Source organism: Hemibagrus wyckioides, linkage group LG06, assembly GCF_019097595.1.
Source record: "Hemibagrus wyckioides isolate EC202008001 linkage group LG06, SWU_Hwy_1.0, whole genome shotgun sequence".
Classification (NCBI taxonomy): domain Eukaryota; kingdom Metazoa; phylum Chordata; class Actinopteri; order Siluriformes; family Bagridae; genus Hemibagrus; species Hemibagrus wyckioides.
Window position 1 is genome coordinate 11,467,383 of NC_080715.1, and position 26,152 is coordinate 11,493,534.

Consider the following 26,152-nt stretch of genomic DNA (forward strand, 5'->3'; position numbering starts at 1 on the left):
GCACTTTTGCATTAAAACCTTGTAAAAGCAATAACAAGACCATGCATATGTTTGTGATAGAATTAGTTGTATTGGGCCTACCACATGTTATCGATAATGGAAATGGCAAGTCACAAGCATGTTCATATGCATGTGACTTAAGACATTTGCAGTGGTCAGACAACAAACGTGGAATTTGGCCCTGATATTATAGTAAATTGCTACAACTGTCATTTCATTTCATTAAATCATTCATTGGAGGAACCCTAGTTTAAAATCAACAGTTAGCAATTGCACAATTGTGTCTTGTGGATGGACATAATTATTGTTTTTAGTTAACAATCTAGTTAGGCCATGGGTTCTCAAACATTTGTGCAGTCAAGGATTCCTTTAACTGTAAAATAAACATAGAACAGATTACCTATCTATTGACTGATTGATAGATTGAACCTTACTTGGAGAACCACTCTGCTAGACTGAACCATATGGCCATGGCCACTGAGTGATATTTAGTGACTAACTAAGAATGCATGAAGCATTTAGTTGTTCATCATGGAATTTTGATGATATGCTTAGAAACTTAGAAAAAAATGTTTTACGTCTTTTCAAACATATTCTCCTTAAAATAAAAGGAAATAGAAATGGGAAACTTGCCTGGCTACTCAGTGTCGATTGGGTTTTAATTGTAAGCTGCCAGTGTTGTCCCTGCAATTTTTCGCTTGACTTGTCACAGGATTGAGGAGCTCAGTAGGTGCTTATTTGCACTAATTAGTCTTCAGTGGTTGGAGCCTCTCATCTGTCTGCCAGCAAGACCCAGACATGGCCTGTCGAGGCAGATTTGCCTGACAGATGGTGAAATCTATTCCAGCTTCCAAAATATTAACTTATTTTAGATCTATATCCTTAAGAACGTAATTGGCTTTTTTCTGCCCTTCTCCTGAGGTGATGCAGTGATTGACTTAATCGCCAGAGGAAGCTATTCCAACTATATCAAAGCATGCTGGAGGGTGACTCTACACCAGACTCCCTGTCTCTGAACATTAAAGGCCCATTAATGTAACAGCATACCATCAATCCCCTGATATTTAGTAAGTAGGCCTTATTATGATGGAGTCATCATCTTTCCGAAGCTGTGTCAGTTACTGATTATACATTACTGAGTCATGTTGGCAATTAAGTAATATAAAGCAGAAAAGTTCAATTCTACTGAGCGCGCATGCCATTGTTCTGCATTGTCAGAGTGATATGCTTCTTTGGTATTTGGGGGTTATTTAATCACACAGTAATTTTTAATATATTACAATATGTTATATTGATGCTATGAAACCCAGAGGGTACATGAATCATTCCATTTATTATTTAAAAAATCATGGGAAGCATTAATCGAGAGGGGATCTGCTGAAGTGTAGCACTCAGAACTTTTACTGTTCTGAAGGCCAAATGTCATGTGTTTTCAAGTTTCTTTTGAATGCCTTTCTCTATGTTCATATATTTATGTTTGCATAGAGTTGTTTAGGGTGTGTGTGCATGCTTGTATGTGCCATACATGTACATACGCACAGTACTATAGGTTATGTAATAAACCCATCTCAGAGCACTGCTACAGTAAGCTGTTATTTTGCTGGGCCAGGCCTATGCCTTAGGGGAAATGAAGACTGTGGTTACTGCACAGACATTACTATTTTTATGCCAATCCACAGATGATCTTAAAAAAAAAAAACACACACACACACACACACACACACACATACACCATAGCTCTCGTCATCCCAAAGCTGCCAATGCCATAGCACATCAGAGTCTAGCACCAGGCTTGCACGATAAGTTTGGCATTTGGGGAACAAGTCTTTTTGTGTGACAGCAGTGTGGAGTGGTGTCCTTCATCTCTAATGATAACTGTTGTATAATTGAGTAGTAAATATACAACTTGACACAAAGTGAATAATGTTAAAAAACCTTTTATTAGAAATAATAGCATATACAATGCATGTCATGTTATTGTGTGATATAATAGGTAGTTCCCACAATCATGCCTTTCAGAAATATTTTACATGGATAGTCCACTGTAGGACAATCTACAAACCCTATATTCTCTAGACTGCAATGAAGCAGCATGGTAACTGATTACTAACGTTTATTTAGTAAATGTCACTGAATTCAGTTGTGATTGGGATAAGAACAATTTAAGACTTTATAAAGAGAAGCTGAAAGATTAGGGCCATCCAAATTAGGTGAAAGGAAAAAAGGACAGTTTATAGAGTGTGTACAGATGATCAACAAAATAAACTGTTGAAATATTGGTTATTAATGATAGGCTGGTTAATAACAGTCACCTGGGAGGATATTGATATTTTCTAAATGTGTGGTAGACTATCTAAATATAGTGTTACATGCTTTTCCTCATTAGGATAGGTCCCACCACATGTAGTCAGAAACCACTTTCTCCTGGTTAGGGCCACTGTGGACCTATATCCTATCCTGGGAATATTGGCTGAGAGGTGAAAATATACTCTAGATAGCCATGGACACGGGGTGAACCCGAGAAAAGACGTAAAAAAAATTAACCAGAGTTATCAGTCTGCAAGGCTACAAGCTCTGCCATGATGCCACCAATTATACAACATACAATTCTCACAAAATATGCCCAACAAAATCCATGTTTGGGTTCCACTTATACTCCATGCCACGATAGTGCAGTAATAATATGCACAGCATCTTATTTTAGCAGCTACTCATGCTGAAAGTCATATAACTCCAGTGGGTTCATTTCTTTCTCGTAATTCTAAGTACATCAGGATCTGAAATCCACACTTGCTTAATCATGTATCAGCACCTACTTTGTCTGTTAAAGTCGTTCTGAAGTATGAAAGCCCAATGTGCTGCCAGTAGACCACACCGAATATATTTGCGGCTTAAAAATAGACTCTGAAACATGTCTGGATCCACATGATGTACTACCCAAATTGCTTTGTCTAAATATTAGTGTAATGTTAGTAAAAATGCATTTATATTTTGTTTTACTTTTGAAAGCCCTCAAGTTTTGAAATTGAATATTTTGATTCATTCTTTATTTTCCTTCAGCTCCTAAAGCATTGAAAAACACTGTACATATTCAAGACTGTTTCTGTTTCTGGTCCATCATTTCAGCTTGTAGAGCACCATTTTCTTGACCCTTGAGGATATCAACACCTTGGCATTTTTCCATCCTACAAAAAGACAGGAAAATATTTAATGAAGAGAAAAGCACAACAGAGGTGAATTGTGCCAACATGTCTTGCCAGTGAAAGAAAAAAAAAGTTCAAAAAAGTTACTTAGCCAACACATTTCTGTTCACAGGACATGACCTGCTCACAAACTGACCGCAATTACACAAAATGGCTGTGTTCGCTTCATCTTCATAATTTCCTATGAAGTTGTAATTCCCAGTTGAGTAAGTGTCAGCATTAAGAAGGCTGAGAGGAAATGGACAACGCCTTGTACTATTTAAAGACCAAAGTATTTCAGGTCCATTTTCAAAATGTGCCTTCTTTACCATGCCAAGCGTTTACCAAAAGTCCCCGGAGCAGCCACCTGATACCACACCATGCCAGCCCTTCCTCTAAAATGAGACAAACACCAGTACATGTTGCACTGGTGCATTTAAGATTAAACATGCAGATGCACATTCAGCATCAGCTTAAATAAGAATAAATTTGCATTCAATGTTTAGTGCTATAAATAAAATAAGTTGCCAGGAAAAAATATGGACAAACTTCAGTCAAATTGCAGGCACAAATAGTGTTACTGTGTTGACCAGAAAACAGTCACCGCTTTTTTCTAGGTTGTTTAGTTGCATTTTTTATTAATGACCTAATGGATTCTAAGAAGTGAAATATTATTATGCTATTTTTGTTCTTTAACAGATTGCAGCACTGTTAATAAATAATCATGCTTAACAATTTTTTCCCCCATTACATAAGGTAATGGCTCTCACTGGGGGGTCACATACGGGTCTGTTACCAGTAGTTGAAACTCCATAATTTTAAATATTATATGTATTATTTAGTTCTGATAGTTATTAACATCTTTAAGCTCAATAACTCAAAAACAAGTAGCCTTACAAATTATAACAATTTGAAAGTTATTTTTTCCGAATGATAGATATGTATGGAAAATATCTGTATAGCTCAATATAAATAATCAATGCTTTATTACACATGATTAAATATAGTAATTAGCATAATACCAATCATATTTAAATAATGAGCCTAATATTTGAATAGTTGGATTATAGTTTCTATAAATCTGTGCTAATGGGTCTGTGAAATTTAATTTAATAGTTAAAGGAGCCCCTGGCTGCAGTTGTAAAGTTTGAGAACCGCTAGTTAAATGACAGCAACAGTTCATGATACACAATTTGGCCCCATGCTACCAGGCCTGTATTCAACCAGTCATTCATCTTCAGTAACCATGATCCTCAGCATGTTGGACAGTGGGTCTGAAACCTATACAATGAACATTGGTGCTTAACAGCTGGGAACACACCTTGAATGCCACCAGTCAGACAGCAGGCTTCATGAAAATGAATGCCAGTGATGCATATTAAGACTGACTATGACATATTTTTGAGATTGCCTGGGTAAAAATAACACCTTTCTGAGTTGTTTCTCAGTTGTATTATCACTTGCGATGCTCACATTGCCATTCATCACCTATCACGATCACAATCACAATCACAGAATGCTGCAGCAGCACCACACCACAACTACTACCAATGAAATGAAATCTTATAATTCTATGGGATTTATGTTGTGTGCATGAGTGGAATTGGTCACAGTGTTTTGGACTGTGTTAAGTTTGTAGCAGTTCTGTGAAAACAGGTTCTACGTTCAGAGTTTTGTCTCACACTGGTAAATGAGCTGTGGTGTTTTTGGCAAGCACTACTGGCGAGAGGGCTGTAATGGCTGCCTCCTTAGGGCACATAGTGCCTGTGTTCTACAAGAGCTTTGGCCAAACTGCTCACCACTACCTCCTCCCTTACTCATGTTTTGGATGTTTCACTCTGCTCTGGCACAGGTGGTTCATATTTAGAAGTGAGAGCTCTATATATAGCCTTCAAAAACATAATCCAGGTGTATTTTTTTTGTAGAAAACAGAGGCTAATATAGAGCCAGACATAGCCTGCTCCACTTTGCTGGGTTTGTTGATGAACAGGAAAGATAGGACCAAATGATATCTGGGACAGACTGGTTTTTATTAAGAGGGATACAGAGCATGGACAGTTATACACGTGCAGGGCTGAGTTAATATGGAATTAATATGTGTGGACAGGTCACTAGACTGGTCACCTGGGACAAGAAGTTTCCATGTATGATCAATCTGTTTTATTTATAGTTGTCCAGCAGACAAGATAATATTGTGATAAGAACTTTCACAAAGGTGCTTATTTGGTATGTATGGTTATACACATCTCAATGATGTAACTAACACCTGCTTCTGAATCCCACCTCCTGCTGCAGTACACACAATGGTCAGTCTGGGTAATGGTAGAAACATTTGTACTAGGTGGTCAAATTAGTTTACACAAATTACAGCCAATTTTGTTCAGAAGCAAGAACACAAAGGTATGTGGAATATATGCTGAAATATACTGTATACAAAGTCCACACTGCTGCCCCATGTACCTATTTTTAAAAAATCTCTTTAAATATTTAGATGGAGGTATTATTCCTTGGGAACTGCAGCAACGAACAGTGAAACATGTGTTCAAGAATTCTGACAGGCTGCTTTTGGTCAGAGGGAAACATTTCGGAAATGCTGCACTGGCCACAGAGGGCATTCCACTGGTAGTCTCTGGAAGATGATTCCCAGAGGTTATTCACTTTGTCAGACCACACCACTTTGCCCACTTCCACCCTATACCTCTAAGGGTTTAGTTAATGCTAGAGCTTGACAGCGGTGGACAGATCAGCTTGTGCATGCCTGAGCCGGGGTCCATCAAAATCTAAAGTGATTCCTTTCCAATTGGCCACATTACAGGAGCCTGACTGAGATGAGGCTCTGTAAGAGCCACAGAGGCACTTTTCAGGAAATTTGCTCTCCTTCTGTTCCTAGAGAATAGATGTTGGGTTGGATTTTATTGCAGGGTGCAGCCTCATGGCGTCAGGATCCCATGTCAGCCACATGCCTGATCTTGATCCAGTAAGCTGAAAATAAGTATTGTTATTTCTTTACAGCCCTCTGGTCTCTTGCTTAATGGATGGTAGATTTTGATATGCAGTTTATTTATAATTGTTTCTTTCATTTAATTTATATGTAGGTTGTATCTCCTTTGATTTTTTTTTTTATTTGACTTGTTCATTTTTAGTCATTACCTCTATGTTTTCACTCTCTATTTGTTATCTGTTGGCAGCAGATATATGGAAATATTGATTAAATCCTGTTAACAAAAAAAGCATTCTCTGTCTGAATGGCCATGGTACAGTGAAGGCTGGCTGCACCATTAAGTTATGCTTGGGACAGATCTGCTGACGGCTGTCTGGCATTGCTGTAGTCAGAAGGGTGTCATGATCCCTACTCAGACTCGCTATCCCACCCTGTCTAATTCAGGGCAGCAAAGCTTTCATATTTGCTTGAAAGGAATAGCATTAGATTACATAGAGCTCAGAAGCCCTAATAACATTGAACATCTTAGACACTGAATAACACTGAATATCTTTAGAGCAATTTGCTTGAATATCTCAACACATTTTTCTACCCAGTTATCACAGTTATGAGATTGTTAATGAAAATTAAACGATTTTTTTAAGTGGCTGTGGTGTTAACCCTTTCAGACCCTGCATCCCTTGGAATGGACATCACATGTTTTTCTCTGTAAACCAGTAAAAATGTATCTTTTCAGAATTTGAAAAAATGCCAGGTCACTGATTGGCCCCTAATCGACCAATTGCAATCAACTTATGACCCCTAACTTAATATGAGCAAGCTTCATGAGTCACACAACACAGCCATGGCTCACCTACTGAACAAGAGGAGGAGTTAGCACACTTTTCACCTTTAAAATGCTATTTTATGTCCATGGTAGCTTTATCAGTTTGCACTGTTTATAATTTTAACAGTATCAAGTGATAATATTTAAAGTCAATTTGAAAACAATTCAAAGTTGTAGAGCACAGGATTTTTTTAAAGTTTAATGTCCATCTTAGTGGACATCAGGTCTTAAGAGTAATCATAAGGAATATCATTGTTTTGTATTAGTATGGCATGGTTGGGACATTTGTGGACATATTTTATAGCTAAAATTTGATCTGAAAATATGTTTGTCATTTTTAAATAGCTAATATTAATTTACTATACAGTAAATTAATTAGAGTATACAGTGAAATACTTCTGATGAACCTCTGATAAACCATTTGATTATAACTGCTTGGATTCAGGAGATGATGAGACAAAAGAGCAAGATAGGTGAGATACAATTTTGCTTAGCAATCACAGCATGTTCAGACAAATGCTGCATTAAATATATTGTATAGTGAGATGAAAAATGTTTATTCAGCAGGGTATAGATATATAAGTAATTTTATTGATTAGTAAGTACATCTAGTGTGCATGTGGGCATGTTTCTGTATCTTTGTGAGAATATCAGTTTGGACCTTGTGGGGACATTCATCTGGTCCCTATAAGTAAAATGCTGTTGTTACTTTTAAAGTAAAAAAGGTGTATTTTTGGTACTAAGATTAAACTTAGGTATATATTTAAATATAGCCACAGCATTACTTATAATGCATATATAGTTATGTCAATGGGAGGTCCTCACAAGGACAGTAATACAAATGTGGTGGTGTGTGTGTACAATCCTTTTGGGGCAACAGTATTATTTGTCCATATTCACTTTTTTCTTTTTTTCTTTTTAATTTTTTTTTTAATAGGAAGTACCAGATGTTGCTGGTCCAGTGCTTTGCTGCCCAGCTTGGGATGAAAAGTAATAAATGAAAAGCAGGTGAACATCTTTAGCTCTGTTAGTCATGCACATCAAGCTTGTTATCCACTTTTTCTTTTTTCCCCCCTATTTTTTCAAGACATATTGCTTTTTGAGCCAAAAACTAAATTAGCCAGGTGACCAACGCCCTGACTCTTTTAGGAGTTCCATAATGCCTGACAATAGATTTTTATTTAAATGGAATATGAATATAAGCTAGATCATACATGGCCAGGTCAGAATTTTGTTTGAAATTTCGCTAAATCCATGAAGGTACAAATGCTTTGTTTCTCATTTAGAGTTTCAGCTCCTACAGCAATGTTCAGCTTATTTAAAACAGATTCAAGCAGTGGGCCATGTTAATCATCTTTTTCTGTTTTCAGCTGTTGTTTGGTTTAGCCCAAACTTTACTGCAGCAGTTTAATGAGCTGCCAAACTGGGTGTACAATTTTAACTCAGAGTGTTAGCTCTCATTCACTCTGCTTACAAATACTTGGAGTGAAAATGGCTTATTTTGTGCTTACTTTGTTTTTTCAAGGCATCTGTGTGTGTGTGCATCTATATATTAGGAACATCTGCACACCAACTCATGTTATCTACTCAGCCAAACTGAATCATAAAATCATGCAGATACAGGGGCAGCAGCTTCGAAGAGCATTCATGTGAACCACCAGAATGGGTAAAAAAAAGTGGTCTCAGTCATTTTGACTGTAGCACGATTGTTGTTGCCAGGCAGGCTGGTTTGAGAATTTCTAGAACTGCTGATCTCCTGGGATTTTCATGCACAACAGTCCCTGGAGTTTGTTCTGAATGGTGCACTACAGAAAAAAAAAATCCTGTGAGCGGCACTGTAGTTCTGCAGGCGGAAAATCCTTGCTGGTGAGAGAGGTCAACAGAGAATGACCAGATTGGTTTGAATTGACAGATTCAGACTTTTGAGCTATGGTAACTAGAAAACATACAATTTTGGTGAGTGGAAAAGCAACTCAGAATGCCCAACAAGTTAAACCTTCAGGTGAATGGGCTACAACAGCAGAAGACCATGTTGGGTTCCACTTCCGCCAGCCAAGAACAGAAAGCTGAGGCTGCAGTGGGCAAAGGTTCACCAAAGATGGACAGTTGAAGATTGGAAAACTATCAGGCCCAACTTGTCTATTGTTAACAGTCCAGACTGATGGAGGTGGTGTAATGGCTTGGGAAATGTTTTCTTAAACATACTTTGGGCATGTTAATACTAATCAATCAACGCTTGAATGTGTGTATCCCTTCATGACCACAACTCACCCATCTTTTAATGACTGCTTCCACCATGATAATGCACCAAGTCAAAAGCAAAAGTCATCTCAAACTAAATTCACGAACATGACAATGAGTTCTGTGTTCTTCAGTGGCCTTGCCAGTCACCGAATTTGAAGGCCTTTGGGATGTGGTAGAATGAGAGATTCACAGCATGAAATTGTAGCTGAAAAATCTGCAGCAATTGTGTAATGCAATCATCTCAACATGGACCAAAATCTCACAGGAATGTTTCTAACATCTTCTGGAATAATATGCCACAAAGAATTGAGGCTGTTTTGAGAGCAAAGGGAGGCCCTACCCAGCATTAGTGTAGTATTCCTAAACTTTGCATTTTATAATGAATACAATTCCTATCTTAATTTTTGTAAGTATTTTTTTAAATGGAATTAATTTACGTACATAATATACCAACTAAAATTGTGCGTATTTTTTCCACCAATATAAGACCTCTGTAGACCCAAACACTAAGATACAAAGTTAGTTCACAAAATAGAAAGAGAAATAAATATTGTATTATAATATAATATTGTATTATAATATAAATATATTTTACATTTGCCAGCCAGATACTTCAATTATTATTCCTTTCCTTTCTGCTGTACTACCTGACCCAGATTTCTTTATAATTGAACATAGAATAGAGAAAAGGACAGAAACAATAGAAATCATTCTGCTTTTACTCCACAGAGCCAACTTTGTTAATACATCAGAAGAGCAACTTTTTGATTGTATATTAAAAACCTGTCTCTGATGAAAAAGCTACTTTTAATGCTTATGATTGCTAAAGGGATGCACTATGCTTTCACTATGAAGTCAATCATCATGAAAAGTTTATTCAGACCTAATTTTCCTTTATTTTACCTCATAGTCCAAATCCCTGCTCTGTGTATACCTCATAAATCTTATGATTAATCTGTTGCTGCTAGGAACGCTTAACATGGTCAAAGGTATGCGGGCTGTTGCCACAAATTTGAAAGCTATTGTCTAAAGTGTCTTAGTGTGCTGTATTGTTACAATATTACAGAAATTAAAGGGCAGAAACATGTACCAGGATGACAATGCCCCTGTACATAAATAGAGGTCCATAAAGACATAGTTTGACAAGGTTGCTGTGGAAAATCTTACATGGTCTGATCAGAACCTTGACCTCAACCCCTCTGAATACATTTGGGTTGAACTGGAATGCTTATGCAAATCAGGCCTTCTTGCCCAACTTTCCCTGATCTCACTAATGTGATTGTGACAGAGGAATGAAGGCTTTTATAGCAGCAAAGGATAACTTCATCTGTTTTTTTCTAATTCCAATGGATTTGGACTCCTCAACAAGCACACGTGTGTGATGGGCTACATTCATCTGTATATTATTTCTTGTTAATCACTTTAGCCTGATGCAGCATGTGCCATGTTAAGAACATGTGTATGAGCAATGTGAGTTGAGAAGTGCGAAGGTTGGGAGATGCCACTTAAATCAGATTCTCATTCAGATTCTTGTGTGTTATGTCTTTACCCTGAATTTAACATGGATTCATATTGAATGTGTCACATCATGCATTGTAGTAATGCTTTGGACAATCCACAGTGGTCACATAATGTTCACACACTGTCCCAGCTGAGTTTCCGTACAAGCTACTCCACAATGTACTGTATTCCACATCGCGTGTTTTTGTTATAGACCTAACCACCACCTAATCAGGCAACTTTACTGGTCCAAAAAATAATATATATGTGTACCTTAGGCCAAAACACTTCAGCTCTAATGGTTCATGCTCTTTGTGTGGGGATATTCTGGTATGTGGAAATCTAACCACAATACATACGCTGTCATCCACAATATATATATTTGTGAGTTCACCACAAGACACAAATCATCGGTAAACCTCACGAGAAGAATGACTAGATTACCGTTTGCTGAAAAGTATATGAAAACTTATGAAAACAAATACTGGCACAGTATTCGGTAAATGGATAAGATGTAATTTAACCTGTACAAAATTATCATTATAAATGTACTACTAACGTATGTATGAGCTTTTTCAGAGACAAAATAGTAATTATTCTTGACTGGCCCATATTATTTGGAAGGTACCTCCATTTCACACCAATGGTTAAAAGGTTTCTTTTGAACTAACCTGAACTGAACAATCAAGACTGGACAGCCCCCACAACCTTGCTGGCATTATGTGTATCTTTACAAGTACAGGTATCTATGAAGTATATTTAACTGTAATTTGTATGTCTTTATAGATGTCTATGTTTTACAATGCTACACACACATAGTGTAGGTTGTATGGTACCAAAGTGTAATTTAAATGGTTTTGTATCTTCATTCATTTATTGAAATTCTCAACGAGATGCAATGACGTACAAAAAAAGCAGACTTCTTCAGCATTAATTACACGTATCTGTCTGTGAGGTTGACTTCAAATGATGACTTTTGCAAAATTATGATACAGTACTATGATTAAATTTGATTCCTTGAATATTAAGCCTTACATGCATACATTATCTTTTAAGAATCATAGAAAAGCAAGTCATATGTTTGAGGTCATCCAAAGAAGAGGTCAACACCTATGAACTAAAGATGACAACAAAAGTTACACTGTAGTTCAAGCCATTGGTTTCACTGCATGCTGAGCTGTTACATCAAGCTGGCAGCTACCCCACATCTCTCTCTCTCTTGCACTTTATCATAGGACAGGATGTTTATGGGTACAGTGCACTGTTTACCTCTGGGTTTTGTTTATAAACGAAGGATGTCATAGCAACATCGGCCATGACCTTTTGTTTATTACATTCAAGTCCTCATTCCCACGGTGGATCTGAGCAAAAAAAATGGCAGGGTACAGGACAGAAAGCGCAAGAAAGAGGATACAGTGGGTGGTGGCAGGGTGACTTGTAAAAGCACTGAGTCTTTATTGCAACTGACAGTAATGATGTTGACAATGTCAGTGGCTGGTGGCATGACACCAGCGGGAGCCAGCGTGCTTGGGGTGGTTTGGCTAGTCACCTTGTGAACAGGTCCAAAGCCCTCTCCCACATTAACAGCCTTTTCACTGTGCTGCATGTGTGGCCCCTGCCAGATTCAGACGCTGCTTCACAAGGCCACAGTGCTGCTGGAAATTACGCCGTCACTCTGAAAACACCCAACCCTGCTCACTTGGCCCTTATACACGGCTGCACCAGATCAAAATTTGGATTCTGCATGTGAAGCCGCTGCTTCCTAACCTTCCTGTGCACTCTGACAACTGCTACTACTTTCTCAAGGCCATGGCCCTGCTCTCATTTAAGAAAAAAACATACATAAAAATAAGAATCCATTTTTGTCATTCACATAGTCTTTTTTTCTGTTCAGAAATGACATAGTAGAATATTTTTTTTGGGATGATAAACAAGAATTTAGAATGTTCATAAACAGTTAGAGAAAGGAAAATATTATAAATCACACTCTGAAACCCTGATAAGTATAGTTTCCCTATTGAGTCTGGTTCCTTTCAAGGTTTCTTCCTCATATCATCTCAGGAAGTTCTTCCTTTCCTCCCTAGCCTCTGTCTGAAATAGAGGCTGACTGCTTTTTTCTTTTTTTTTTTTTAATCCCATATAGTGTCACTCAGAATCTCATTGTTGAAAATGATTATATTTGACACCTTCAGTTTCATTTATTCAACTGTACTTTATGATACATCTTTAACACATCATTAATGGTTGACAAAGTTTATGTGAAGCATAACAGTGTGGTGTGAAACAGTAGGTGTGAAACATAAATCACTGATTAAAATATATAAATAAAGAAATAGATAGGTAGATAAATAAATAAATAAAATTCCTTATGAAGAGAAACTAGAAGTAAATAATTAAAGGTAATGGTAACCCTTGTTATCAGGCTATGAACTGTAACTAGTAACAAAGTTACACATACACTTTACAGAGTTATTTTTTTCACATTCGTGACACACAATATCGTGACACAGACCCGAGTTCTAAATTTGTGTTGACTGAGGTCCCAGTGACACATATCTAAGGGATACTGACTCAAGACAAAATGAACAAAGGCCAAGTGAATGATGTCAATCAGGTTTTGAAGAATCATTACTCAGGTCTGAGTAACCAATGAGCAGTGCTAGGATGATTCAAAGTGGCTGGATAGTGAATGTAATTATAGAACAGCATAATGTGACCTACAATGTATGTTTTATTCTTGGTTTTTGGTAGGATTAAGAAGTCTTAGGCAAAGAAAAATAGGAGTTACTTTTTTCTCTATGTATAAAACCCTTTTTAAATGTTTACTTTGAAAATGTCTGGCAACCAGCCAATAGGACTTGACAATTATTTTTCTAATTCTAATAAATAAATAAATAAATAAATAAATAAATAAATAAATAAATAAATGGAAATCAGATTCAGAAAATAATCATCATGATTTGTTTATGTAACAAAAATAGATATCAAGCCAGCACTTTTGCCAAAAATAAGTGGGGAAAAAAATGACACAACTTCATCATGCAGGTGTTGGTGGCAACTATTTTTGTACATATCATGGCTGTTTTAATGATTAATGGATTTAATGGATTGTGTTACTAATTACAAATGCAAATGTGAGAGCTTCTTTTAAAATACTGTATTAATGCTTCTATAAAAGCCTGCAAATAATTGGTACTGGTGGTATTTCCGTTGACTAGGCTAAATTTTAATTATGCCTTAAAAGCTTACATCATTCAGTCACTCCCTTAGGTTATAACACTCTATATTTAACACGTGTCACTGAAGCCAAAAGTGATGGAAAGGAACACTGGAACATGTTGCTTCCTGTTTAAAGGATTCACAACACAGGATGTATTGTGTGACTTTTAGGATGCTTGGACTATAAAACAAACCATGTTTTTGATATTACCAACATATAGCAAGTTCCTGTTTTATTTCAATACTGAAACTGTGCAGGAAAGGGATATGGCAGTACTTACAGGTCTGCAGTGGGCACTAAAGCTGCTCTCTTTAGAAGATTTGTACATGTACAATATTTCAAAAACCACACAGTCAGAACCTCTGGGAACTTGGCTGTATTTGTTCCTGGCATTTTGGCTTCTTTGCATGTCCTTGTATGACACAACAAACTAAAGACAATAATAGGCACTATTCCTGGTGTGACACAGATCTCTTGGTAACTTTACTGCTCATTGCCTCAAATGCACTCTCTGACCTCATTAGCTAAGTGTCAGTAACTGCACAAAAGAGGTTAATTAAGTGTAACAAGGATCAGCTTGATTAGTCTCTGGTGACCTACGCACTGACCAAAAAAGGACTTGGAGGTCTTACAACTCATTCAAGCCCCATACATTTTGTATGCTGTGAGGAAACATTTGTAAAATAAATGAGATAGGATACACATTGACGTCAGTCACTCTCATCCATCTTCTGTTGTAAATGGAACTGGGGTATGGTGGGGAACTAAAAATGGAGTTGGGTACATGCAGTTGCCACATGACCCTGAGTCACCTTGGTCACCACTGATTCTCTCTCTAAAGTCCTCTTCGATTACTGTTTACTGATTTCTGTATTCCCTCAACTCTCACCTACTGGGATAAAGGTTCTGCAGTGTTCTGCATCCAGGATTCTTCCTCATCACTGGCCAAGATTAATCGCTGCCTAATGAGGTGGGTGAAATTTTAGACATGGGCTGTAGACCCCCAACAGCTTGAGCTTGTTAAGCAGTAACAGAGGTCTGTATGCATGGCCGGGTTTTCTCCCTCCCTGCTGGGTCTGAGTCACTTGGGCAGTGCCCAAGCCAAGGGCATCGTGAATCAGTGATGCTTCAGATGGAGCCTGCTTGATGTTGTTCACTCCAGCCCCACCCCTCTTGCTGTTCCACAGAGCATCTGCGTCACCCTCATTCAGCCTTAGATAAGTGCTGTCAGGGTGGACTAATTATGGTGGTGAGTGACACAGGCAGGCAGGCATTAGCCTCCTTTATACATGCGGATTCTGAATAAGCTTGGAGAAGAAAAAAGGACGAGAGACAGAAAGTGACAGAGAGTGAGGGAAAGTGACAGAGAGAGAGAGAGAGAGAGAGAGAGAGAGAGAGAAAGGAAAACGCCAGAAAAAAGTTAAAGTCATATAGAAATCATTTGAAAAAATTGCAAATGGAGCCAGCTGCTCTTTGAGCTTGTTTACCCCACCATCTTGCCTAACCCTCCTCTCCTCTAACACCTCATCCATTTCAAATCCACACCGCCCACTAATTTTGCTCTCCAGTCTCACATAGTGCTTTCCTCTCCCAGGCTTTGCATCCAGCACCATCTCACCTCCTTTTTCCCCCCATGTTTGATGTGGTCTGTTCTGTCAGTGAGTGATAGCTGAGGTCTGTGAGAATCCTCTCCAAGGTAAAACATGTCCTGTGTTTAAAGTCACTTCTTTAAGCCTGCAGAGCCAGGAAGAGGCAAAATGGTGCAACAGAGGAAGTGGGATGCGTCTGATTCTTCTCTGATGTTTGTAGCAGTCCGCCTACATGTCTATACTTCTCCAGTAATCTAGAACTTCCGACATTATTTTAAAGCTAAGCATGAGGGGATTAACCTAGAAACTCCCAGAATGTCTGTACATTCTGAAGCAGTACGTTTGAGCAGAGAACAGAAAACTGATAAAGCAAATGTAAATGCCCCTTTCCTTCTGCAAATGAGCTCCTTTATTCCTTTGTCTTTCTAGATCATCTCTTCTTCTGAATAATCAGAGATCCTCTTTCCTGTCAAACCAATTAACCAAAGGCTAATATATTGGGTCATCAGATTAATTTTCAAGGTAATTGCTTGAACAGTTCATGCTTGAACAGTCAATATTCTGCACCTTGCCCTTGTGACTGATATGCCGATTAGCAAATGTGTGAAATGCATCAAGAATGAGAGTAGTATTAAAGACTGAACTCCCTTTGATGGCTTGTTTATAGTTTTGGCACCCTGATAATCACCTGTCAGACACATTATATAAATGTGAATAGAAAAATGTACGGAATTAAAATACAGACTAAAGAATGTGGAAGTGAGCAGCCAGGCACTTGGCTGTCTTTGTTTAATGACTGGGTTTTTACTGTGGTATTTGAGGGAAGTTTTAAATACAGGAACGCAAGGAAGGAATGTTAAGTGATGGGTGGGTGGAGAGTGATTAATCTCTTGTGATTTAATGTGTTGATTTTTCTAAAGATGCAGCACAGTCTGACATGCAACCAGCACTTACAAAATGCAGTGTGCACATCAAAGAACAGCATTTAAGAGACCAATTAGATGTTTTTAGTTTCCTGTACATCTCTATAAACTTAGACTATTCTTTTAGAATAAGCATCCATTCCTCACCAGCTATTATTAAAACTGTACTTCTCACCTAAGCTTTCTTTTTCAAATAATGGCAAATGATTGGTTGTGCCTTCTCAATATATAAAGACTTGAAGTCACTAATGGTTTTAGTTTCACACCAAAACAGTAATTTGAATTTGATTCAATTCTTCTGATAGAAAAAGCCCTGCAGACACAAATTTTCACATCTTTAGTGTTCTTTTTCTTTCATTTTCAAGCTTTAGTGTTTCTACCAATAATAAACTTGACATCTCTATTTAAAGAAAGCATTCAATTGCACCAAATGATGTGAAAATATATTTATTTACTTTTACAATCTTGTCTAAGCTTTCTGCTTCTACACAATCCTATTGGGTAGGGGGCCAGTTTAACAGACACAGTGGTCAATGTAGTCAGTCTGCCTAAAAGATATAAAACTTTGCTAGCTAGGTGTGATTTCCTTAAGCTATAAATGTCAGTCTTTGAACAAGCTATTGGATAGTGAAATGGACATAAGCCATGGCACGTATGGCTGTCAGAATGTCTATGATGCCTCTCCACTGTCACATTATGAAAACAGAGAAGTGCATTTTTTACAGACTTTGTACAGATGATAGCAGACAAATAAGAAGACATTAATAACTGATGAATTAATCATTTCTGCTTGTGTTAATTGATTAAAGAGACCATGTTTAAATTTTGAGGAAGAACTCATAGGGCCTGAACAGAAACTAGAAAAGATCAAAATTTAACCATGTGAAGAGATTTTCAAATCAACCACAGACTTACGGTATATGTTGCTATTGTTTTCTCTGACATAGACATGGTTGCAAACAAAATTCCAACGCAGATTCTCACCTTTTAGCATTCGAATGCATTACACATTCTCTACTGTGTTGGCTGCAAATATATCATCAAGATTTCTTCGAAAGAATCAACTCAGTGTGTCTACTAAATGAAGCCAGGCCCTGAAAACAGAACACAAAGTAAACACAGCTACATCAACTTAGATTCACTGCAGCAATTTGACTCAAGGGAGTACTCAATTTCAAGTGAAAAGATGGATCCAGAAATCAGCACCACACACTTAAAATTGCAGTAACACTTTTTATTGTTGGTGTGCTAAGACGGGTTAAGTATAAACTCACAAATTCAGCGCACAAAGAGCTGCTTGTAGTAGGCTGGGTGGCCGAATGGACCTCCATTAAAGATTCCAAGTGATTAATTCTTATAAGACCTAGAACGGAAGACTCCGTCTCAGAAGGTGTGCCCATGTCTGAGGGTGGCGTATTTCAGTGCCATGCACTGTGTGTTTCCCTGGTTACACAGTCTCCAAGGTAGCAGGTGCTTGGAAATGGGTGAAATTTTTCAGCTGCTGGAATGCAGCCTTGAATCAGTGTGTGTGAGAAAGCAGGCATTGTTGGCATCACATGCTGTGGAGGTGGCATCCGGAGACATACTGCTGATTTTCCATCAGTGTGGGCAGAGGTGCTGTTTTATTTCCTCTCTTTATCAGGGGTACTGCTTAATTCTCTGTCTTTATCAACTTATATCAAAGAGAACAAAAAAGTGCACTTTGCATCTATTCACAATAACCATGATGTTACAAGACTGCAACTAAATTTCTATTTGTTTTACTAATTTCACAGATTCATGTTGATAAACAATTATATCTGTTTTCTTGAAACATAACATTTCTTGAAGTTGGGAGACTTCCAGAAAATTGTGGCATCTTCAGCAAACAGGAAATGACTCAAATATGTGTTTCGACCCGTAACAGAACCAGGGCTAGTCTGTGTGGGAACATGACATTTTTATAAAGCTGGGATCTATCATTTTTATGGCATCATTAATAACATTTTTGTGAAAGCTCTAGGGAAAATGTGTCAAAGAGATTTGTGCTTATTGTTTTTGGTATGGAGATGATGGTGGTAACATTCACCTTTTGATTTGTCCATGAACAAAATATAAAATACATTACTAAAGGAAAGACAACTGAAATAATAAAGAAAACAACCATTTATGAATGTATAATTTACATTTTATTTACATTTCTGGCAGTTGGCTGACGCGCTTATCCAGAGCAAGGTACAAAAGTGCTTTAAAGTCTCTATCAATGAATGAAACTGTGTTGGGAGGAATTATAGCACTTTTTTTTACTACATAAAACAAACAGGGGAAATAAGAGCTAGTTGAAGAGTTTCACAAATAGGTAGGTCTTCACCCGTCCTTTAAAGACAGCTGTTTGGACATCTAGGGAAAGTTCATTCCACCACATCAGTGCCAGAAGAGATGGTGGGACTAGTCGAGCAGTGCTAGTTGATCTGTATTGTATTATATTATTGTATTATACTGATTGTATTATTTATATATATATATATATATATATATATATATATATATATATATATATATATATATATATATATATATATATATATAATAGATTGCAGTGAGGTTTCGGCTTAGACTGGGCTATTCAATACTTTCTTGGTGTTCAGTATCTGCAGTTACACTGAAGTAGTGTAGTAGGTAAAGGTAAACATTTGCCCATTTGTCTTTTGCAGGTGGAACATTATTTTTTCTGGAGCTGCCCTCAACCTTGTTTTCTGAAAACATCTCTAGAACATGATGCTACCAACATCATGCTTTGCTGTGGTGCTGGTGTTCCCAGAGTGATGAGCAATGCTTGGGTGCGGACTTTGGATGCCTCCAGCTCCTTCAACTCTTTGGCTTCTTGGTTGCTTCTCTGACTAATGCCCTTCTTGCCATGTCACTGACCTTTTGTGGACAGCCTTTAGGCAGTATTCCCATTTTATAATTGTATACTTTTTTATATATTTTTCTCGTTCCTATTAGTACAGATAAATTCAATTTTCATTATAAAATGTGTCACAGACAAAGACACAAGTATGCGAATAGAATTTGAATTCATGGTTGTGGCAAAACCTTTGTTTTCTTCCAAAATCTTCCATTTCTTAATCAAAGGATGGATATATAGGTGATATATCCATACCACACCAGAACTAATTTAGGGGTTTCACAGCAATGAAGGTTAATGCTGATGCAATGATAACTGAAAATATATTTGGAAACTACATTACTTTTATCCCTCAATAATGTGGGATATTTTGTGTACGTGCTGGTCATATATATGTATATATAAGTCAATTTCCATTCCAGAAAACACAAAATATAGTAAAGCTCAAAGGGATAAATACCCATGGTATACCAAGTGTACCATGGTATATGGTAGCCATGGTACACTTCAAACATCCTTTCATCAAGTTTTTTTCTTGATTGGAAGGAGATCTGGTGAATGTATTAGCCAGACCACTTTGTGTAGCACACCTTGACCTAATCTCAGTAAACTTATCTTGTGTTGCTTGTTGGTGATTTAACAAATCACTGCTTTTTCTATACTTTGGGTCTATAGTGAAGGTTCATTACAGGGATCAGCATAGAATTATTTTAAAATCTGGAAGTGAAATTTGATGGTCAACTTATCCTTTGTCATTTTGGGCGCTAGAAGCATGATTATCTTGTCATGTTATGGCATGTCACAGAATATCCCATTAGGCTTGTCTGGGTGGTGTGCTGGCCTAGATGGACAAACTGACCTCATACAAAATTCATAGGAATTCTAATGAGCAATTTTGTGGAATTAAGTCATAAGAAAGGCTACAAATGTTTACCCCACCCCATGTCCATATTCATAACCTTTATGTGAATTGGCTAACATAGATTAGTTTACATTTCCAAAGGTAATTGAATGAAGGGGAAATGAAAAACAAAATGAATATACAGCATTATGATTGTTCAAGTAAACTGGTGGTGTTTGATATGTTTCTTTGAAGCAACTACAAAGAAAAATCATTACAAAGTGACTACAGTGTCTTGCTCAAGGGCATAATAGTTTCTACCAGTATGGTAAACCAGCTCTAACACACAGATCTTTTGGTTTATGTTACAAGCTGAGTTCTGTAACCACTCGGATACTACAACTGTTGATTGGCTGTAAAAAAAAAAAAAGGTAACCTTCCTAGCCAAGTCTTGGTAAACTTCCAGGTCTGTATCAATATCTGTATCAATAGCCCAATACAGGGCTGGGACTGAATATTCCTGACTGAATACTGGGACTGAGTATTCCTTTCATCACCAGATTTTCTCAGAAACAAAATTTTGTAGATTATTTCAGAATTCTGCAACATCAAAAGCCTGTCAGATGGAAAGTTGTGTTCATTCAACATCTGAGAGTACTGTAAGGTTCCTCAGTTCTGCAGTACTCCTTTCAGGTCACACCCTCCTTTCATTTATATATTTAGGTTTGTAATTGTAAAATATATTGCAGGGTGTAGATGAAAGTCCTCAGTGGAACGTGAGGTTGCTGAAGCCAACTCCATTTGCATGTCAGACGTGTGGATCTGGCAGCAGAGGAAGGGCTGGATAACATTTGCTGTGCCCAAGCCATTTCTTCTCCTTGAATGCCGACCACCTTTTAATTGCAGTTTTCATCTTTATGAAACTAGCATGTGACACATAAAAAGTTCATGACACAATAAGGAAACACTAACTTCCCCTTTTCAATAACAGAGAAAAGTACCAAATAAAATGCAGGTTTGTGAAACTCTTCAAGGAGCAGTTAGTGATAATCTGACCATTTTCTGAAGTTGACTGAATGCTGGAGGCTGATGGAATGTGTGGGAGATATAGATTTGCAAAGTGTGAGGTCTAGCACATATCAGGAAATGTGCGGGAGGGGAAAGTATAAAACGGCATGTTTGCCATCCTGTCCAGCTTTTGAGCGAACACACTGTGACTGTTGATGTAGGCCAAGTACAAAGACGTACAGCATATCCACCATAACTAGCCAACACAATCTGAGTTTTGTCTGATTTCAATTTCGAGCAGAATGTGAAGACTTGTCCGTTGTGCTATCAATGGAATGCTGTCAAATGGTTATATATTTCTTTGTACATCACTGAAGGCAATACAATTTTGAAAGATTTACTGATGTTTTATGCAACAGTGTCATTTAAAATAATATTAACTCAGCACATTCTATCAGTTCAGATATGTGAACGGTTTATAAAATGTAATGCATTGAGCAACTCAGGATCAAGCTTCGAAACACAAAACATCATCCTTGATTAACTAGTACATTACTGTACACTGCAACTGAACTGCAAAATTTGGCTTTATTATACATGGCAGTGTGAAAGGGTGCAGCACTACGCTGCACATGAAGCAGGATTGTAAATAGCTGGTGGATTTTTTTTAAATCATTAAATACTTTAAAACCATTAGAAGCATATAGAATGTCCATAAAGTTAAAAAGCACTAACTCAAGTAATACTTTGAGAGCTACAGTATAACAATAAGGTTTTTTTTTTTTCAAGCTGAGAGGCTTCAGTAAATATGACATCATTTCCAGTAAGGGAACATGCATAGTGAGGAACTGTTCTTCTGTGATGCACTCTGGGATTTTTTTAGGGAGCAAATGTTCCAGTGCACTGGAAGAATTTTGAGATTGAGAGAGAGAGAGACAGCGCTTAAAATGGTAGATTCCCTGATCAGTGCCTTTACTACTGCACTGGAGCTGGTTGAGACACATCTCTAGCTTTTTATAGTGTCTCACTGTCAAGATTCTGTTGTAATTGTCATTTGTTGCTGCGTGTGCCACAGTATAGCACTATGCGGTTTCAAACAGATTAGGATAGGTTCCCTTTTGAGTCTTGTTCTTGTCAAGGTTTCTTCCTGATACTGTCCCAGGGAGGTTTTTTTCCCTTTCCTCCATCACCTCTGGATTACTCATTAGGGATAAATATAAATTCAAATGTTAAACTTTATCATTTTATTCTGAATCTTAATATCTGTTTAAAGCTGCTTTGTGACATTGTCTATTTTTATAAGCACTATACAAGTACAACTGAATTGTTTACTGTATTTTTTTTTTTTTTTTTTTACTTTACACAGTTTTTGTTTATGGTTTTTGTTTTCAGAGATTTGATTGCTTTTGACTGCCTCTCTCTCTCTCCAATCCTCCCTCTCCAATTCAATATATAATTATATACTATCAACTAACATATTTCTATGTACTTATTTCTAATAGGTTCTGTTTAATTGGTTTAAATTTAACTAGAATTTTGGATATACCTTCCCTTTTGGTGTTCTCTCCATTTGCACCAACAGTAGTTGAAGTTAAAGTGAGAAGTAAAGCTCAGAGCAGAAGGATGTTATCAGCTTGTGCTTGCCTTCTAGGCTTCCTCTATCTGTTTGCCACCTGTTCTTCTCTCCTGTCTCTCTCCCTTACTCATGCTGATCGAGAGCTCTTGGCCCACGCATTCACCATTCCTCACTCCTGTTGGTTTGCCTATAGTTATACAGATCTGTTCTCTCTTTCTGCCTTACTGTACATTAAGCCAGTGCCAGATCTTGACACACTTCTACTGCTGTGGCTCCTCTTAGTTTCCAAATCTGTTTCTCTGTTTCTGCTCGGAGCTTCTGCGCTTGTGTTTCACCTTCTGCTTCTGTGAATGGTCCCTTATGGATATCCTAAAGATTTGCAGTTCATGGCAATTTATAATCCTGCTATCCTGTCACCCAGAAGAGCATGTGTTTCCTTGCGAGTCCTCTCAAAGGTTTCTTCTTCCTGTTGTCTCAGCAAGTTTGTCCTTGTCTCTGGCTTGCTCATTAGAGATAGAAATTGACATCCAGATCTCTGTAAAGTTGCTCTGTGACAAAATTATAAGCTTTATTTTAAAAAGAATATACTGTGTATGGTTTAATTACTAAGACTGTCTTGAAAAAGAAAGCTCGCTTTTAGCCACCATAATCCTTATAAGGTAATTATTTCAAAGTTGTCAAGTGACGTTATACAATGATGCCAGGTCCATACCTTATAATCTCCCGAATATCAATTTGCTGCTCATTTACTGTGCTTGTACAGTATATAAAATTATATACGCTGAGTATTTGCATAATAAGGTTAACATGAGAATTCTTGCATGGCTAAGCAAGAGCTATGATTAAGTGGTCACAATAATAAGCCCTGGCTTGTTATTCAGTCATCCATTCTAAAGCGTATTGTTCAGTAACTGCCAGGAATTATTCAGTAACAACAGGGAAACTAATAAGAGCGGTCTAGTTACAAGAGTAAGAAATTTATGTCTAGACAAGCTCTATACATTCTTTCAATTCAATTCATTTTTACAGCGCTTTTAACAACTGAGATTGTGTCTAAGAACTATACAGAATATAGAAACAGAATAAATTTTGTTCGAAATTTACTATTTATCACTAACTTCGATCCCTAATGAGCAAGCTTGAGGTGACTGTGGCAAGGAAAAAATCCCTGAGATTATATGAGGAAGAAACCTTTGTTTCCTTTGTGTAACCAATAGCTCCTGAGGAACTAATAAGTCAGCATAATTTCTGAGTTCAGTATAGACTTAACACTGAAATTTCTTCCGGTCTTCAAAGTCTTTCTGAAGTTCTTCTGCATTAAATGCTTTATCCAGGTAAGAGTCTATTCAGCAAATGGGGGATGGGGCAGCTGGGGTATTAGAGGGCTAAATTGTATGAAATCCATTGTAACCTTAGATACATTTTTTTTGTGAATTTTGCATTGTGGTATAAATATACCTGTCTTTAGACAATGCCCAATGAAGCTGCAATTGGATTAAATGTATGTGTGCATGATAGGTTCTGATGGACTGGCATCCCATCCTGAGTATATTTCTACCTACCTTCCAACCTGGCATGAATAAAACAAAAGAAAAAGAATGATAAATGAATATAAATATACTAAATTGAAGGTTGAAAATGCACTTCCTTTTTCTATCCTATTTTTTAAATGAATCACTTTTTCCACATTCTATCAACTTTACTGCAATGAGAATACTGTTTCATGCCCATGTTAATCTTGTAAATATTCATATATAAAGTGCAGCAGAGTACGTTAGACAAAATAATTTAAACCTGAAGCAGAAACTGTTTGTGTATTACCATGGCCTGCCTGTCACTGGCTTCTCTCAGTCCTCACCAAGTCATTCAGTTATCTCCAGATATAAATGATAAATTTTCCATCAGGCTTTGAACTAGTAGCTATGAACTTTGTAGATATGAGCTCTCTCCTGAAAATTGATGTAGCGTAGTGGAATTTGGGATGGGTGCAGTCCCCTTCCCATGTCTGACTGAAATCTGGGATCTGCAGGGCTGCCCATAAGGTAAATTCTTCCTCTCTGAGTCAACTTCCATAGAACGTGGTACCAATCCAGTGCTTTCCTGTTTGGTCTCCAAACCTCTGTTTTACTTGGAAGGCCTTTTCAAAACCCAAAACACTGAAGGTTCTGAAATGTACTGAAAAGAATGAGCAGCTCAGGGCCAGATATGTTCAGATTTGATGTGGGTGCAGCAGATTGCTATGTGTCATGGATTTTTTCCACAAGGTGTAGCGGCTGGGATTGCTAGAGTAGTGGGATTCAAATGTCCAAAGCCAGTCAAACAGCCTGCCAAGAAAAGTGGGTAAAATAGCCACCCATTAAAAGAAAGACCAGGCATTCCAATAACTTAGCAGTTTGTTACAAAACTATGGAGAACCTGTTTCATAAAAAGGCTAAAAGTATTTCATCTGGAAAGTCACAGGAGCGGTTAGAATATGCACCTGTTTTAAATCTACAATTCGGGAAACAGACAGAAATGGAAAAAGAAACAGACTTTGTCCAACTCCTACACGTCGACCTACTCAGTCCATCTCAGTCATGCTGTCAGAGGACAGAGATACTCACTGACATACAAAATTATTTACACCAGCTTCTGTTCCAATCCTTGAACAATCACAGCCTCATTTCTGTTCCACCTTAAAATCATGGTGGCATAATGGCACAGCAAGTAGCATTTTCACCTCACAGCTCCAGTTTGTAGACAAGTGCAGGGTCATATTGAATTGAGTAGACAAATCCAAAAGGTCAAATTAAAGCTGACAAACAGGCAAAGTACCGGTCAATCAGCAGACAAACTAGGGTGGTCAGTACTGGGAAAGTGTGTAAACAAAAAAAGACTCAGTAACACCACTAGAATGCTGATTTGCACTGGAAGTCTGGTGTATTTATGGGAGGTGTGCTAATTTGGAACATGTGATTGTGATTAGAAATCTGGAGCACTGGAACTACAGCATCTAAATGGATGTAATAAATTTGTTAAGCTAGGACTCTTGGGAAAGTGTGTGAAATTGTTTGTGCAATGCTACATATTCATACAAATCAATACTCATAACCACAAACAATCCATCTCTATCTTAAATAAGAACATCCATGTCCCCCAAAACATCACACATTGTAGATCACTGATTTCTTGGACAAGTGTTTCACTCACACTAATTTTTAAATTCACTTTAATGAATATAGATCCAACCTAGGACCACATACAAAAGTTGGTCAGGTCTGATTTAAAGAGGCTGGATTGATGTGTCCACAAAATCGTAAAAAAACAGATCTGTGTCACATTAAGGTAGAAAACCTGATTTGTGCTGATTTGTTTTGCTTCAACCTGGTAGTGTGAACAACCTGAAATAACACACATACTATCCAGTGTAAATAAA

General features: G+C 37.4%; 1 long non-coding RNA gene across 1 annotated transcript; it reads right to left on the reverse strand.

Moving 5' to 3' along the window:
* Positions 1–2,103: 2,103 nt before the first annotated feature.
* On the reverse strand, positions 2,104–17,825 carry LOC131355296 (uncharacterized). The gene is made up of 3 exons (XR_009204846.1): positions 17,700–17,825; positions 17,410–17,519; positions 2,104–3,185 (listed from the first exon to the last, which is right to left on the reverse strand). It is a non-coding gene; the product is annotated as an uncharacterized LOC131355296 (long non-coding RNA).
* Positions 17,826–26,152: the final 8,327 nt, after the last annotated feature.